Source organism: Liolophura sinensis, chromosome 6 (genome assembly GCF_032854445.1).
Source record: "Liolophura sinensis isolate JHLJ2023 chromosome 6, CUHK_Ljap_v2, whole genome shotgun sequence".
Taxonomy (NCBI): domain Eukaryota; kingdom Metazoa; phylum Mollusca; class Polyplacophora; order Chitonida; family Chitonidae; genus Liolophura; species Liolophura sinensis.
The window spans coordinates 22759353-22774294 of NC_088300.1; positions in this window are offsets into that span (position 1 = coordinate 22759353).

Below are 14942 nucleotides of genomic sequence, written 5' to 3' on the forward strand. Positions count from 1 at the left end.
GCAAAAATAAGCAAGTTAATAGTCAAATTTTATTTATTTATTTGATTGGTGTTTTATGCCATACTTAACAATATTTCATTTATATGACTTATATACTATTATTATACGAGCTGCAACAAGCCCGGGGGAACCCACGACCATCCTCAGGTTGCTGGCGGTCAAGTGACATTTTAGCGTTAAACACATGTTGACTGTCCACCAAAGTCCACTGAAGGGAGTGCAATGTATCAGAATGATTACCAGAACCCATGTTTACTTCCATGTGTTATATCGACATAGAATTCCCAGAAACTTTCACGACACCTTGACAATAGGTACATTTACTGTATTTGATAGAAACTTTCTCTCGTTACTAAGTTACTCATTTTGTCTGATTTTGGGAGTTTTATTGATCTTACATAGGTGTTTTGCAGTTTTGCATTTATTTACTTATTTGATTGTGTTTTATGCAGTACTCAAGAACATTTCCCTTACACAACGGGGGCCTGCATTATGGTGGAGGGCGATAACCTACAGGAAAAAATGTAAGTTTCACCACTGAACAGCACGTGATAGTTTGTGATCTTTACCTGCCACATGCAGTATTTATTATTATTTTGGAAATCCCTCCTACTTTCATTCTTTATACACTTTATTCGTTCGTTGCTGGTTTGAGTTGAATGTTATTTTGGGGAATGGAATGTCACAGATTCACAGAAGTCAAAATCTTTACAACCGAAAATTCAAAATTGAGGAGAGAGAGAGAGAGAGAGAGAGAGAGAGAGAGAGAGAGAGAGTTTAATTTCATGTTAGGTTCATTTCTGATCATGATTTTATTGTTGGTACAGACATATACTTGTACAAATATATTATCTTGATCAGAGATAGAACATTGCGTAAGAAGACAGATATAAACCAGGGTGATACATGTTCAGTTGTTGGGTGTTATATTAAAGGAAAGAAAGGAACTAACAAACATTATATCAAAAGTAAACATATGCAAAATACAGAGATGAGGCTTATCCTGCCCAGATTAGAGGCACAAAATGAAACAATTACAAACCCTGTATATATCATCAAAAATAACAAAATATGCTAATAGAAAGACCGGCTAATCCTGATGAGAGATACATGTATGATTATAATGAACCAGTTATAAACCATCCATGTTCAGTTGTCGATGTTATATTAAACAAAGAAGGTCTAAAATTGACGCGTATGAATCCCAAGAACGTCTGTTTTGATTGATGGCTGGTATATATGAATGTGTGTTTTGACCAATTTATATGTAATTTAGACTAATGTCTGTCTGACATGACTGTATCGTAAGTCATAAGATGAACCATAACTTCAAATTATAACACTAAGAGGGTAGGAGGTACCGTAACCCAAATCAGAAAACGTGCTAAAAACTTGAACTGGCTTACCTGCAATTTAATGAAAAACCAAATGCTCCCTCAGTTTTGGCTGTTCAAAAACATGATGGACACTTCAAAAATATATCTGAGTGACCAAGTAGAAATGGTTTGAAGTACACCTTCTTGACTTCCAATAGGCTGTATAAAAAATTAACAATTAGCTATGTGTTCTCAAATATCAAGATGTGTGTAAAGCCAAGGCCTCATCAGACATTTAGATTCTCTGTTCTCCGTCTCTTGCTAGGGTAATGGGTTATTGCTATACATATATCTTGTCTTTTCATGACTCATCATCCACACAGTCCTATCCTATCTTGCCGAAGCCTGCTTCCTCAACTAACAAGAATGTTGATTCCACTTTATATTCAGAAACATCTGAAGTAGGTCATTACATTGCTGCCTAAACTTAAATTTCCGTAAGGCAAAATTTGAACTTCTGATAGCCTGTATATTTAAATACAAACCTCTGTTCAACAACAGCACATTTTCACCAGTCTCTCAAGATACCTTCATTAATATGGCACTTGATGGTTCACAAAAGTCCACTCATCTCAAAATTATTTGTTTTACATAATACTAGAGCAGTTGGCGTATGAATGGAGAAAAAGCATTGAAATCACGTACTGTGCCTCGACTTGGAGCCGACAAACCTCTTACAGACCATTGTGAAACCTTGACTTGTAAAATACTAAAAGTATGGTGTATATATATGGATGGAGGAAACCAACTGAAATCACGTTACTGTACCTTGTCTTGTAGCCGACAAACCTCTTACACACTACTGTGAAACTTTGACTTGTAAAATACTAAAAGTATGGTGTATATATATGGATGGATGAAACCAAACGAAATCACGTACTGTACCTTGTCTTGTAGCCGACAAACCTCTTACAAACTATTGTGAAACCTTGACTTGTAAAATACTAAAAGTTTGGATGGAGAAAACCAAAGAGGCAATGAGGTTGTAATTGTACTATGTCCAGCAGCCGAGAAACCTCACACAAACTATTATCACACCTTTAGTCATAACATACTGCATTAGTCTCGTGTATAGATTTATTTATTTATTTCATTGGTGTTTCATGTCGTACTCAAAAATATTTCACTTATAAGAGGGTGGCCAGCATTATGGTGAGTGAAAACTAGGCAGAGCCCAGGGGAAACCCACGACCATCCGCAGGTTGCTGAAAGACCTTCCCATGTACGACCAGAGAGGAAGCTAGTATGAGCTGGACTTGAACCCACAGCAACTCCATTGGTGAGAGACTTCTGGGTCATCATGCTGCTCTAGTGCGCTAACCAACTGAGCCACGGATGTAGGAATGTAGATGTAGGAAACCAATGTGCATGGTGATGAAATTACTGTACCGTGTCATGCAGCTGAGAAGCCTTTAACAAACTATTATGAAACCTTCGCTTATAAAAATTAAAAATACTGCCTGGCGAAAACAGTTTACATGAATCCGTGAAAGAAAATCTACACGAGTAATGAATAAGCTTAAGGAAGTTTCATCTACTCAGCTCACAATAAAAATTTCTATTCGTGCATTAGTGGTTATCACACTTCTTTCAAAAATAGGCCACAAGGATGTCAGCTGGCTTTTGGACACTGCTGTGCAACACAAGGAAGTCTAATGTACATTTCTGCACGCACCTAAACAATTCATAGAGGCATTTATAAGTACAAACTCTGCCTTTCAAATAAATCAGGTTTGAATCAGAAGTTGTTTAGCTATTATTAGTAGCTGGGAGTAGTAACTAGGAACAGGAACAGGAAATTAGATTCTGTCCAGCTGAACTGTTCATGGTTTGAGTTAGATAAAATCCCTACATGTACTGGTAAATGTATTATAATAGCAGCTTATTTATGGCCTGGGTAAGCTAAAGTTCTGCTTAAACAACTTACCTGTTTAAAGGTTGTTTAAAATTCATGCATGTACATGTTTATCACTCTACATATTCTGAAGTTAACGAAATTTTCTGAGCCAACACGGTATATGCACAGCTACTTCTTAAGGCTTAGTCACTGATCACACTTGTAGACCTATGGAGGCCAACTCATGTATATTCTGTAGACTTTCAAGCCAACGGGATATATGTACAGCAATATGTAATGTGTTGCTATGAAATAATCTGATAAGCATCGCGAAGTACAGAACTGCTGCCTTAAAACAGGGCTAAGGGTTGTGGGTTCATTTATTTCCTGCACTGGCATAAGGATTTCTGAAAATTCCCTTTGACTCACATTCCACATAATATGACAATACCTGCTGCTAAAAAGTTCAAATTTAACTCACACCGATTCAAGAATGTTTATTATTACAGCTACAGTGATTTAATTTCAACTGTGCATGAGAATTAATACCACGGTCTGCTCATAAATGTATATGCCAATCAATTCTATGCACATGTGACAAACGTTCATTTTCTTATCCCCCTGAAGCCTGAGAGGTCCGTGTTCATATTAGCTTAAATGAACATGTAGATAGACTCAGTTTTTTCACCATTCTGTAATACAGCTCCATGGGTCTCTGGCCTCAAGTGATGAACAAGACTTCTAGACAGACCCAGTACTGACAAATAACCTATGCAAAACCAACGAGGCCACAAATCAGCCTGTCGTCAGGATATGACTGAAATACTACTACAGTTGTGTGAAGCAATAATCATGATTCCTTCATTGAAATCAGCCTCATCCTTTTGTCCTCTCATCACAATGACCGCTATCACCCAAATAAAACTTCAAGACTGGATGTTATCTCTGAATCTTACCAAGAAATACTAAACCACAAGTTACGATTTCAAAAGAAGTCAGTTTGTGTTACCTATAAAGCTTGCTCCCAAAACTGCAAGTCTGCATCTTGAATGTATTTAAACATTCAACATTAAGTCTACCCTAACATAATTTGAATGATGACGCCTACCTGTTGGGTAACTCAGAGTATTCCTACAGCCAGAATTTGCAGGGGGTTAATCATCTGGCGTAGACTGGCAGAATATACAATATCACATATATATATCTGAATGATGATTTAAGACAACTGACAAGGCTAACTATTACGTGCTCCGGTATTTTTATGAGAGATATGTTGGATGCTGTTATCTATTCTTATAACTCAGTGATCATTTGATGGCTCAGCCTATTTCATGTCTTAATAAAGAGCATACATATATCCATCCAGGCAGAACAATAATCTTAAAATTACAATTCATAAAAATATAAATATAAACCTATACGTCCAATATGTTGCATGGAGTATTTTGTATGTTATGAGGGTATGTTTTTATCCTCTTGTCGAACAACTGGCCTCTGTCTATTCACTCAAGTGTGTCATCTGTATGCTGGTTAAAACTATATGCAGCTCTGTAAGTAGTTAGTAGACCTACTTTATATGAAGCAATCAGCTAAGACTGAACCAGGTTTTATTTAGCAAACCATATAGTTATTTATCTCATTATGGTTGAACACCATACTCCAGAGATTTTAAACCAATCTCAGTTAAATTTTCCATCCGTTACACGGCAAATGCTGGGATAATATATGAAAGCTCAAACCTGTTGCACATGGAATGCATAAATAATGCCAGGCAACCATCACATACTGGCACTGTGATGTTAATATTGCTGAACTATAGATATTCATTTATTTAATTGATTGGTGTTTTATGCCCTGGTCAAGAATACTTCACTTATACGACGGCAGCCAGCATTATGGTGGGAGGAAACCGGGCAGAGCACGGGGGAAACCCACAACCATACGCCGGTTGCTGAACGACCTTCCCATATATGGCCGGAGAGGAAGCCAGCATAAGCTGGATTTACTCACAGTGACCGCATTGGTGAGAGGCTCCTAGGTCATTGCACCGTGCTGGCATGCTAAACCCTTGCCTACAGAGGCCCCACTAAACTATTCAGCCCATAAGACATACGAGTTCTTGGGAATTCCGTGCGAGGGCGCTTGCGTATATACTGGACTTGGGGTTAGAACCCTTTGTGCATGAGCGTTGGGCGAATGGATAATTTTCTAACCCCAACTTCCAGTATGTACGCAAGCACCCCCACGCGGAACTCCAGAGATCTCATATCTCTATATACATGTAGGCCATATAGATAAAAATTAGACATAATATATTATGGTTATGCATAAATTATGTTATGATAAACATAAAGCTATGACTCTATTCACACCTTTCTGAAGTAAGGCTAAGGAATAAAGGTGAAGGCCACAGAAAGTGTAGTGCACATATTTGGATAGGCCCTGTACTTTTGCAGGTGACACAAGACAAGCGCCAGAGGTGCAAGGCATCATAACTCTGATACTACTCCAAGAAAACTAAATTTAAGTGCGTATATGTCTGTTAGCAAAGGTAGAGCTATGTAGAGCTTGTCCGCAAGGTAGGCCTACATGTATATACGATGTTATAATACCGGTAACATATATGTTCAATTCATGAGGTAACCATGATCTAATTTAACATTATTCATTATGATTTCTTAATGTCACTTAGATATTTGTGTTATTCTAACAATTATATACATATGCAAACAGACGTACAACAGTGACAACACCTACTTTCATTTTCCATGTTAACAATTATTAGAACCCGTTTTCTTGCTTAAATGCCTGGTGTTGTTGTTGCAATCGACTACGTTGAAACTTTCCAGACTCGAAGACATGCATTCATTTTAACACCGAGCAATTCTTGAACGACACACCAACATTCAACCTTCGAATGAGAATTCTACTCACACATAAAAGTGTAGACGACGCAAGGAATCGGAACTTCCTCAAGTGTGATGTACTTTACAAGCTGACGCTAGCAACTCCCCCATACAGGGTGGACATCTTCCAGTCTCTGAGGTCAAGGTAAGACATCACGTGGTTTCTATTTCACAACACATCCACGTAGTGCATCATGTACCCTAAATATCCAAATACGACGTAATAACAAACAGTACCTGTTATAAATGTGTCAAATATATACTTGCTGATCCTTTTAAGCAAATATATGCTACCGGTAGGCCTACTTCAAACTTTGATGAAAGATATATCCCAAATCAAAGACTTCCAAGTTAATACTGACACGGTACATGCCTATATAACTGTGATAATTCAGGCTTACTGTTTAAATATATGGCTTCGATCAGAGGTGAACAGATTAACCCAGTTGCATTTATTATCTAACAATTATTATCTCACGAATGTCACATTCATTAACTTATTTTACTGAAAGGCAGCATGGATTAATATGGTGTACTAAGATGTGTGATTTATGTTCAGCTTTGTAGCCTACTAGGCCCTATAGTCTATTTCTCTCTTTTTTTGTGTGTTAAGTTGATAGACATTTACGTAAAGTATTGAACTCCGCCCAATATCCAGCATGCCACTGTTTTTTTTTTAAAATAATTATGACGTCACCCGAGGCAATGTGTTCTTGCAGTCCAAACTGAGCTTATGCAGTTTAACATCATGATTTAGAAAAAAAGTGGTTTCATTTTCTTTGCAAGAATATGAACTTCCAATATATCCATTTTAAGAGCTTGTGTTACGGGTTATTGACTATAGGTAATTTTAGTAGCGAGTGTGACTGACTTTACAAACAGCCGAATATAGGCGATTTACTACAAGAAAGACTATTGTATGCCTGCCACTATATATTAATTCATCAAGGTAGGCCAGGTTACCGAAGTGGCCGAAGAGCAAGTTAATCAAGTTCAATGTTTATTTCGACATAAGACGTGCAATATATAACAGATATTAATCCCAATTCACACATCCCCCATTACAGCGGATTTGCCGCTCTCTGCCCTCGTTTTCTAAACTTTATAAAACACCAGTAGAGTATTTTATCTGCATGGTTCAATAAATATACGAACGTCGTTTACATTAAAACAGAATAGGCCGATATTAACTGGGGTAAACGATTTAAATGTCGTCAGATATATTTGTCTAGGCTTACATTTTTTCTCAATTAGGACTTTAGACGCATATATATATATATATATATATATATTATATATATATATATATATATATATATATATAGGTCAATAAATGCCGGTACCGGTAATGTGTACATACAAGTTAGCTTAATATAAATAACCGGTAAAATTTTATTTGCTTTGATACGAGTGGACTGAATTTTTGTGTTCCGAAAGTTATAATTTAGCTTCTAGAAATGTTTGGTTAAGATTTGTGACCTTAATGTTTAAGTCTACTGAACCTTGATCCACAAAACAGAGACGAGGTTAAGTTGATTGTTGCTACCATCGTAGCATGCATTCGTGTGAAAGACTTGTGAGTTTGCCTTTAGACAGAATTGGTAGGACCTGTATGTCGTACACAGGCACACAATTACACAGGTCCATTAGTGTCACGGTGAAAAAAAAGGGGAAGTTTCGACTTCAGTATCTCGAAATTTCGATTTTCCTATGTCTAAATTTCGACTTTCTTATGTTATACTGCTGGTATCCCGATTAGAAGCAAACCATTCACGCATAGGCCTAGCTTGCGTATATACTGTATATAGTGTCTCCGTGTGTCATAAGAGTATGTGTTTGACTGAACACAAAAAAAGTCTAAATTTCGAGAAATAGTAGAAATTTCGGCTTTCTTATATTATTGTGCTGGTATTGCGATAAAGAACAAATTATGCACATATACACCATGCGTATTACTGCATACGATGTCTCCGTGTGTAATCAGAGTGTCATTGACAGGATGTCAAATTTGGATTAAAAAGTGGAAATTTCAAGAAAAGAAGGTCGAAATTTCCAGAAAAAAAGTGGAAATTTTGACATACGAACGTCGAAATTTCGACTTTTTTACTTCCAAATTTGTTTTCACCGTGACACTATGGGCTTCCGTACACAGTAGTTTCTCAACATCTATTTATGATCAAACGAAAGATGAAGTATGTAGGGTAGGTATAAGTACAGCACGTTATCTTTGTACTCATTTGATGGGAGGTGTTTGCTCTCGCCCGATTTATAACCTTGTAGAGACAAAATGAAAGTCCTGGCTAACTATAGATGTAAACAGACTTAAAGCGATTCAAGTTGAAATTTCGATATAGGCCTCTAGCAAAAGCTTTCATTTCGTGCAGCATTTTCCAAGCATCGAACCATTTCATCTTCTGATGGCTACATATACACAGGTCCTTCCAGATTCTCGGATAGATTCTCGCGTTGCTTGGCCAGCTGTTTAACTGTTGCTTTGTCTACGTTGAGATTTGACTCGGCGTTTAGTTGCTTGCTTGATTTATTGACCTGGGTGGAGACAGTTCTAATACCAGGAACCTTATTATGGCTTTCGACGCCATGCATGGACTGAAGATGATGACGAAAGATATTTAAACCTACCCCGCTTCCCCACCCCCCTCCCTCTCTTCCCAATCGATGAATTTTCACCTCCATCAAAACGTTTCAAACTGAGCAAAACGTTTTCTCCAAAGTAAAACTTTTTCATCCAGGTTAGAACTGTTTTCGCCCAGGTGAGAACTGTTTTCAACCAATAAAAAATCTTAGTTTATAACTGGTTTCACACAGGTGGAAAGCAGAGAAAAAAAGTTACAAACTTAAACATGGATTAAAACATTTCTCACGCGGATTCGACTAGGTGAAATCTTACGAACAAGAAGCCTCGATCGTTCTGCACCTTTAAAGCTATGGACTGAAGATGGTCAGGAAAGGCAGCCACATGTATTTTAAACAGGGACAATACGGCAATTTACTGTTACGTTGAACCACATGTTTTACGGGTATATACTGTACATGGCTTTTCAAATGCAGTATTTTACCATGCCTTTTCATTCATTTCTCATTTAGAATTGCCATTTATCGTTTAGATGTGAGGTATTTTAAAACTGTATTTGTATTTCACGTCAATAAAAATAATAATTAAAATGTAAAAAAAAGACAGCTCGAGCATGTGGATAAGTACTTCTGTACTTCACGACTGAAATATTCGAGTATACCGTAGGTGACTTTCATTATCCCTTTACAATGGCTGTGAAGTGACACTGAAAATATTCTCTTAATGATTTGATGAATGAATGAATGAATGATTCAGACTGAACTCTACAGCTGAATTCATGTGGTCATACTGTGGTGCCCTGTGTTAAAATATCCTAATAATAAGTAAAACGCCCAGCGTTAAAATGGTTTAACCGTTTTAGACCCTTGAAGAGGCTATAGTATAGACGTATTCATATGAATCCATGGCAGAGAATCACAGTATCCACATTAGTCTCTTCAAGCCACACCACGGACCACTGGCCATCCATTAAATAATTTTTCCGATACCGGGGACACCATTTTACTTGCATTGTCATTCAAAGGTTAAGAATATATTTTATAAGAAAAGATAACCCTACTGCATATTAATATATGCATGGATGGAAAGACCATACCAAGTTTACTTGAAAGTTGCGTTTAACATTTCTTCTTGAACCTTGAATCCAGTTTATACACATCAACAAGTGCAATCTGATACTGTTAAACGGAAGTAGAAAGATACTAGTAGCATTTTGTTGTAGGAAACCACATGTACACACTGCATCAGATACAGGGATATTTAAGGTTGTTAAATTACAGCTACAGTCTACAAAAGCACAAGTTTTGGGAAATATTGCCTGAAAAATTTGACTTGAATGTTAATACCTGTATTCATGTGCACTGACAGTACAACGATTCATAAGTAATTTTGACCGTAACATTTGATAATGATATATTTATGACATTAAGTTCGGGTGTCCTAATATCTGAAAATATTTTAGTTACTACTATTTCAGGTTACTTACAGGGTGGCCAATCTAAAAACCTGTATTTCACAATGACAGAACTAAAAGATAGTGTATGGCCCAATCGAAGTCTGCAAGAGACCATATCAGCGACAGAACCTTAGACAAATCAGTTCCTTTGTTTTGTTTTCTTAGATTTTGATACCGTCTTGTTACTCCAAAGCACCTGAAAATAAAAAGACGAAATAAAAGGAAACATGTATATTTACGCCTAAACAGACTGGCATTGATTCCATTTATGTAACACCTGCATATTATGTAAACAATGCTTTAAAGTATAAACTGTTACTCAAGTATTGTGGCACTACCAGTTATACACAATATGGTGTGAAATACTATATCTACATCCACTAATTTATTAAATTATGTACAACCGGCAGTTAATTTACTGCTAAGCATGCAGTTATACAGCTCCCACTATAACCTGAATCTATTCAAACTCTTCCTTTCCTTGTTTTTGCCACGATTAAAGAATTGTACATGAATACTTATATAACCCTCCTGGAAACCAAGTGATTGTCACCTGGAATTGCAAATTTACTATCTATAGATCAAGGGGTAGCTGCACAAAAAACAGCATTAAGATATCAAATAAATTTGAAATTAAACTCAGATATCTAAAGACAAAGGCAAGATAATATTTTTTTTTAGCATTCAATTATAAACTTCCATAACTTTGACATAACTTACTGTATCCGTAACTAAGATCAAAGAATAGGTACTCACCAGAAACCACAAGAAATGGGTGGCTCGAAGAAATGTAACCTGAACTTCTTCAGTTGTTGCACGTTCCGGAACACAGGCGTAACTGTTACATAACATTTGTTCTTGAAGATTCTTGATTTTATGTATGGTATTCTTGTCATTATTTTAAAGCCACAGTTTACAACTGTAGGACTACTCGTCCATAGTGAAGTAATCCAGCGAAGTTCTTCGGGTTAACCTACAAATCAAATTTGTTGCCCATTACCTGAAAGGAGAGCACAAGTTTGGTTGTTGTTGTTGTTGTCATGCAGTTAGCAGCGTAGATAAATGAAGGTACTCGTCCGCGATGAGAATTTACTGGTAAAGGAAACAAAACTCTCGATTTAATAGTAACATGTATGACAATCCAGTGGCCAAATTGACTTTTTACGTCCTGAAATATTTCTTGGCGTTGTTAAAGTAAACTTTCTGAAGAGATGTATGACTCACCTTCTTTTCACAAATTGGCGCCACGTAAACTCCAGTGACTCAACATTTGACGACAAGGGTAGAGAACCCAGCACGTCTTGTGTACACAAGCAACGTTAAACCCTCCCTGATCTATTTTCCACGCCAAAAACTTAATAGTTTTTGATACATCAAAATAAATATGTACCTTTAAGGTATTTGATTTAAATAGAACATACGGGACATTTACAAACCACGAGTTTATCTGTGGTTACATGCAGGCTATAGGGGGCCTACCCACAGCAGTGGGCCTATAGCCTATATCTTTGGAATGATTTTTAATTTATTGGGAAGATCAGTACATAGCTCTATGCCTACGTAATATTTCATGTTACGTACTCGTTTCTTTTGTTTACTCCATCATCAATTAATTTGATACTTGGGAGGGGACATTTTTGCTTCGATTTGTTATCTGCCTTGTTTAATTCGACTAACGACGTGAACGGTAAACGGTCGGAAGCCTATGTTACGGACTTGGTAGGGTAGATAACCTTATTTTGACGACGGCTCATCACCCTAAAATTTAAGATAAAATATCGTATAATTTACGGTATAAGCTAACAGTGTGAGTCAGCTGATCTAATGATGCACTGGCATACCGACCAATACTGAACCAACTGACTAGTAATAATAAACCGTAGGTCCAACGGATCTTTGGCTATCGGTTGCAAAAGATTAAGTTTGCCATTGTTAGATTTTTAGGACCTACATTCATGGTTTGAAGATGATAGAATGAATTTTCTTCTGACTCCGGTGAAAGCAAACCTGTAATGCTGAACCTTATGTCGGTAAATCGGGGCAGTGCAGAGGTTTGTGTTCGGCTATGTTTGTCTCTCGGAGAAAGAGATTCTCACATTTCCGAAAAAAATTGAATTGGCCCGAGTTTAGCGAATCTGTTACATTGCCCGCAACACTCACTTTTTCAAGTCTTGGTCTGGGCGAATGACTGGAAATGCGACCATTTTGTATCATGCATATAAAGAGTGCGAAGAAGAAAAACTAAAATTTTATTGTAAAAAACATAATTTGACTGATATTTTATGAAATAAGTATTGTGCTTCACAATAAATAGAAGAAAACCTGACGGAGTTCTCAATTTTTTTTGTCTTCTTTTACAATGATGTTCGGTGTCAGAAGTGGAAAGGTGATATATTTTTAGCAGTGACGTTTAATTGTTTCGGTTTAATTTCGGTACATTTCAGTTTTAATGGCCTACTGAAAACTGTGAATTCCTTTTTGTGGGTATTGTTTTTTTTTTTGTTTTTTTTTTTTTTGTTTTTTTTTTTTTTGTAAATTGCTGCTGTTATGAAATCTGACGGCAAAATTCTTGCGAATATTTGTTTTTCTAGGTCACTTAGTTTTGCAACATTATTGGATTTAGAGCAAAATCTTTAAACATCAATGCCAATGGAGGGATTCTTTTTAAATTGATATGCGTGTAGACCAATATTAGTTGCATAAAGTTTGAAAGAGACATTAAATTCCGTTGAAAAACTTTAGAATTTCGCCACTGGTCGAATATATGACGCCATAAAATGTTTTGAATTTTGATATATTACGATATATATATCGGGCCGGTGATTCCAAATCTGCTTTTGTAATTTGTCCTTATGTTTGTATCGCTTTGATATATGTCAGCAAACTAATGGTTTTAAAGTAATTTCTTCCTCAATTGTAATTTCAATAGCATGTAAATCGAAAACTATCAGAGCTTGACAGACTATAATTTGCAACAAATTATGGCACTTTCCGTGGCATCTGTACAACGAGTATTTAGGCTGTTTTGTGTAGTTTTCTAGCTGAAAGTGTGTAAATGTCCTCACTCTGTTTCAGAAATAGAAATGTAAGTCCATTCATTTCACGTAGACTTAGAGGGCCACTGGACAATTACATGCTCTTGAGCTGACTCTAGTCATGAAACGGGAACTGTGTATTTTAATATACCAACGTTGATGTGTTCTTAAAGGACTGTTACAAACACTACCATGTCGCAAAATGCTCTGTACTGAAGCAGAAATTGAAACCCATTCGTGCAGGCTGCATGAAAGCTACGGAATTGCAAGCAGTTGTATAGTGTTTGATTATTGTTTAACTCTATATATTCTAGAAGTCTTCACTTAGACCTGCACAATGACGGCCATCATATTTTGGGTGTACAAAACTTAATTGCACGGAATAAACCACTGGTCATTGGCAAGATATGCCGACGGACTTTTTTTTTTTTTTGATTGGTGTTTTACGCCGTACTCAAGAATATTTCACTTATACGACGGCGGCCAGCATTATGGTGGGTGGAAACCGGGCAGAGCCCGGGGGAAACCCACGACCATCCGCTGTTGCTGGTAGACCTTCCCACGTACGGCCGAAGAGGAAGGCAGCATGCCGACGGACTTTTCCATGCATGTGTAGCAAGCCAAATGGGGTAAATTACTGGAATGAATGCAGCGGCGTCATGTAAGACTACACCAGAAGTTCGCTCATAAAGCGTTGTAAGCTTTTGCGGTGTCCGTAGGCCTATAGGCCTGTACTCATTGCTTGGGGTAAGAAGGACCGCACGGTGGACCGCTTAGTCACCAACGTCTATGGAACAATACTCCATCAGATATTGACAGTAGATGCAGTGTTCCTTCACTATATCCGGTATAGTATAGGGAAAACGCTTTATCTGAGAATGGTGTTGATTATACGTTTCTTGTGATCTAGCGATTGAATGGCGAAACACTCGGTCACGTTGATAGACCAAATAACAACAAGGTGAAACTTTCACTGATGACAATGAATCGGTTTATTCACAGGGCGCTTTCATTGCAGGTGCTGAGTAAAGAGATAACTCAAATTTTCAAAGAAAATGTTTTTCGATGCTGGTCGACTTGGAGCGTATATCAATAGATACCCCAAAATACAGTTTTATTGGCCTATACCAACGCTCAGTGAGAATGAATCTTTCCAAATACCTTCACTTACTAGGACCATAATGCTGCCAATCTCTTTTGTGGCCTGTTAGACATAACGTTAAAACACCTTGGGTATAGATATTGTCATCCAGATAATGTCTTGGCGTTCGGGATTCGGTGTCGTCTGGTGTTCCTTCGATGTAAACAAACTTTTAATAAGTTCTTTCGTGTCTTCACCTTTTTTCAGATGGCGAAAATTGTGTTGATCCTACGCTATAGGCTTCGTAGTTCTTGGACACGAAGAATTTTCCTGAATGAAGATACTACGCGTTGTACATGTACATGTAGGTGTGAAGATGTACATGTTGCCATTCAGCATATATCACATATACAAATGTTGATTTCTTTTTCGTGTCTTTATGAAGCTGGAATGCTGGTCTCTGCCGTAACTGATAAGTGGATGTAGCATGTGATTAATTTGGTATGCTGTCTGAGGTTATTTAGTATCCGTGACATGGCTGCCGCCTCGCCAAACGCGGTCGGTATGAGATAAACTGTCGCTTATTTGCTTGTGATCGCGCTATGCTTGTACCTGTTATCCTTCCAGGGTTGCATTCGACTGTCACACAAACGAATGA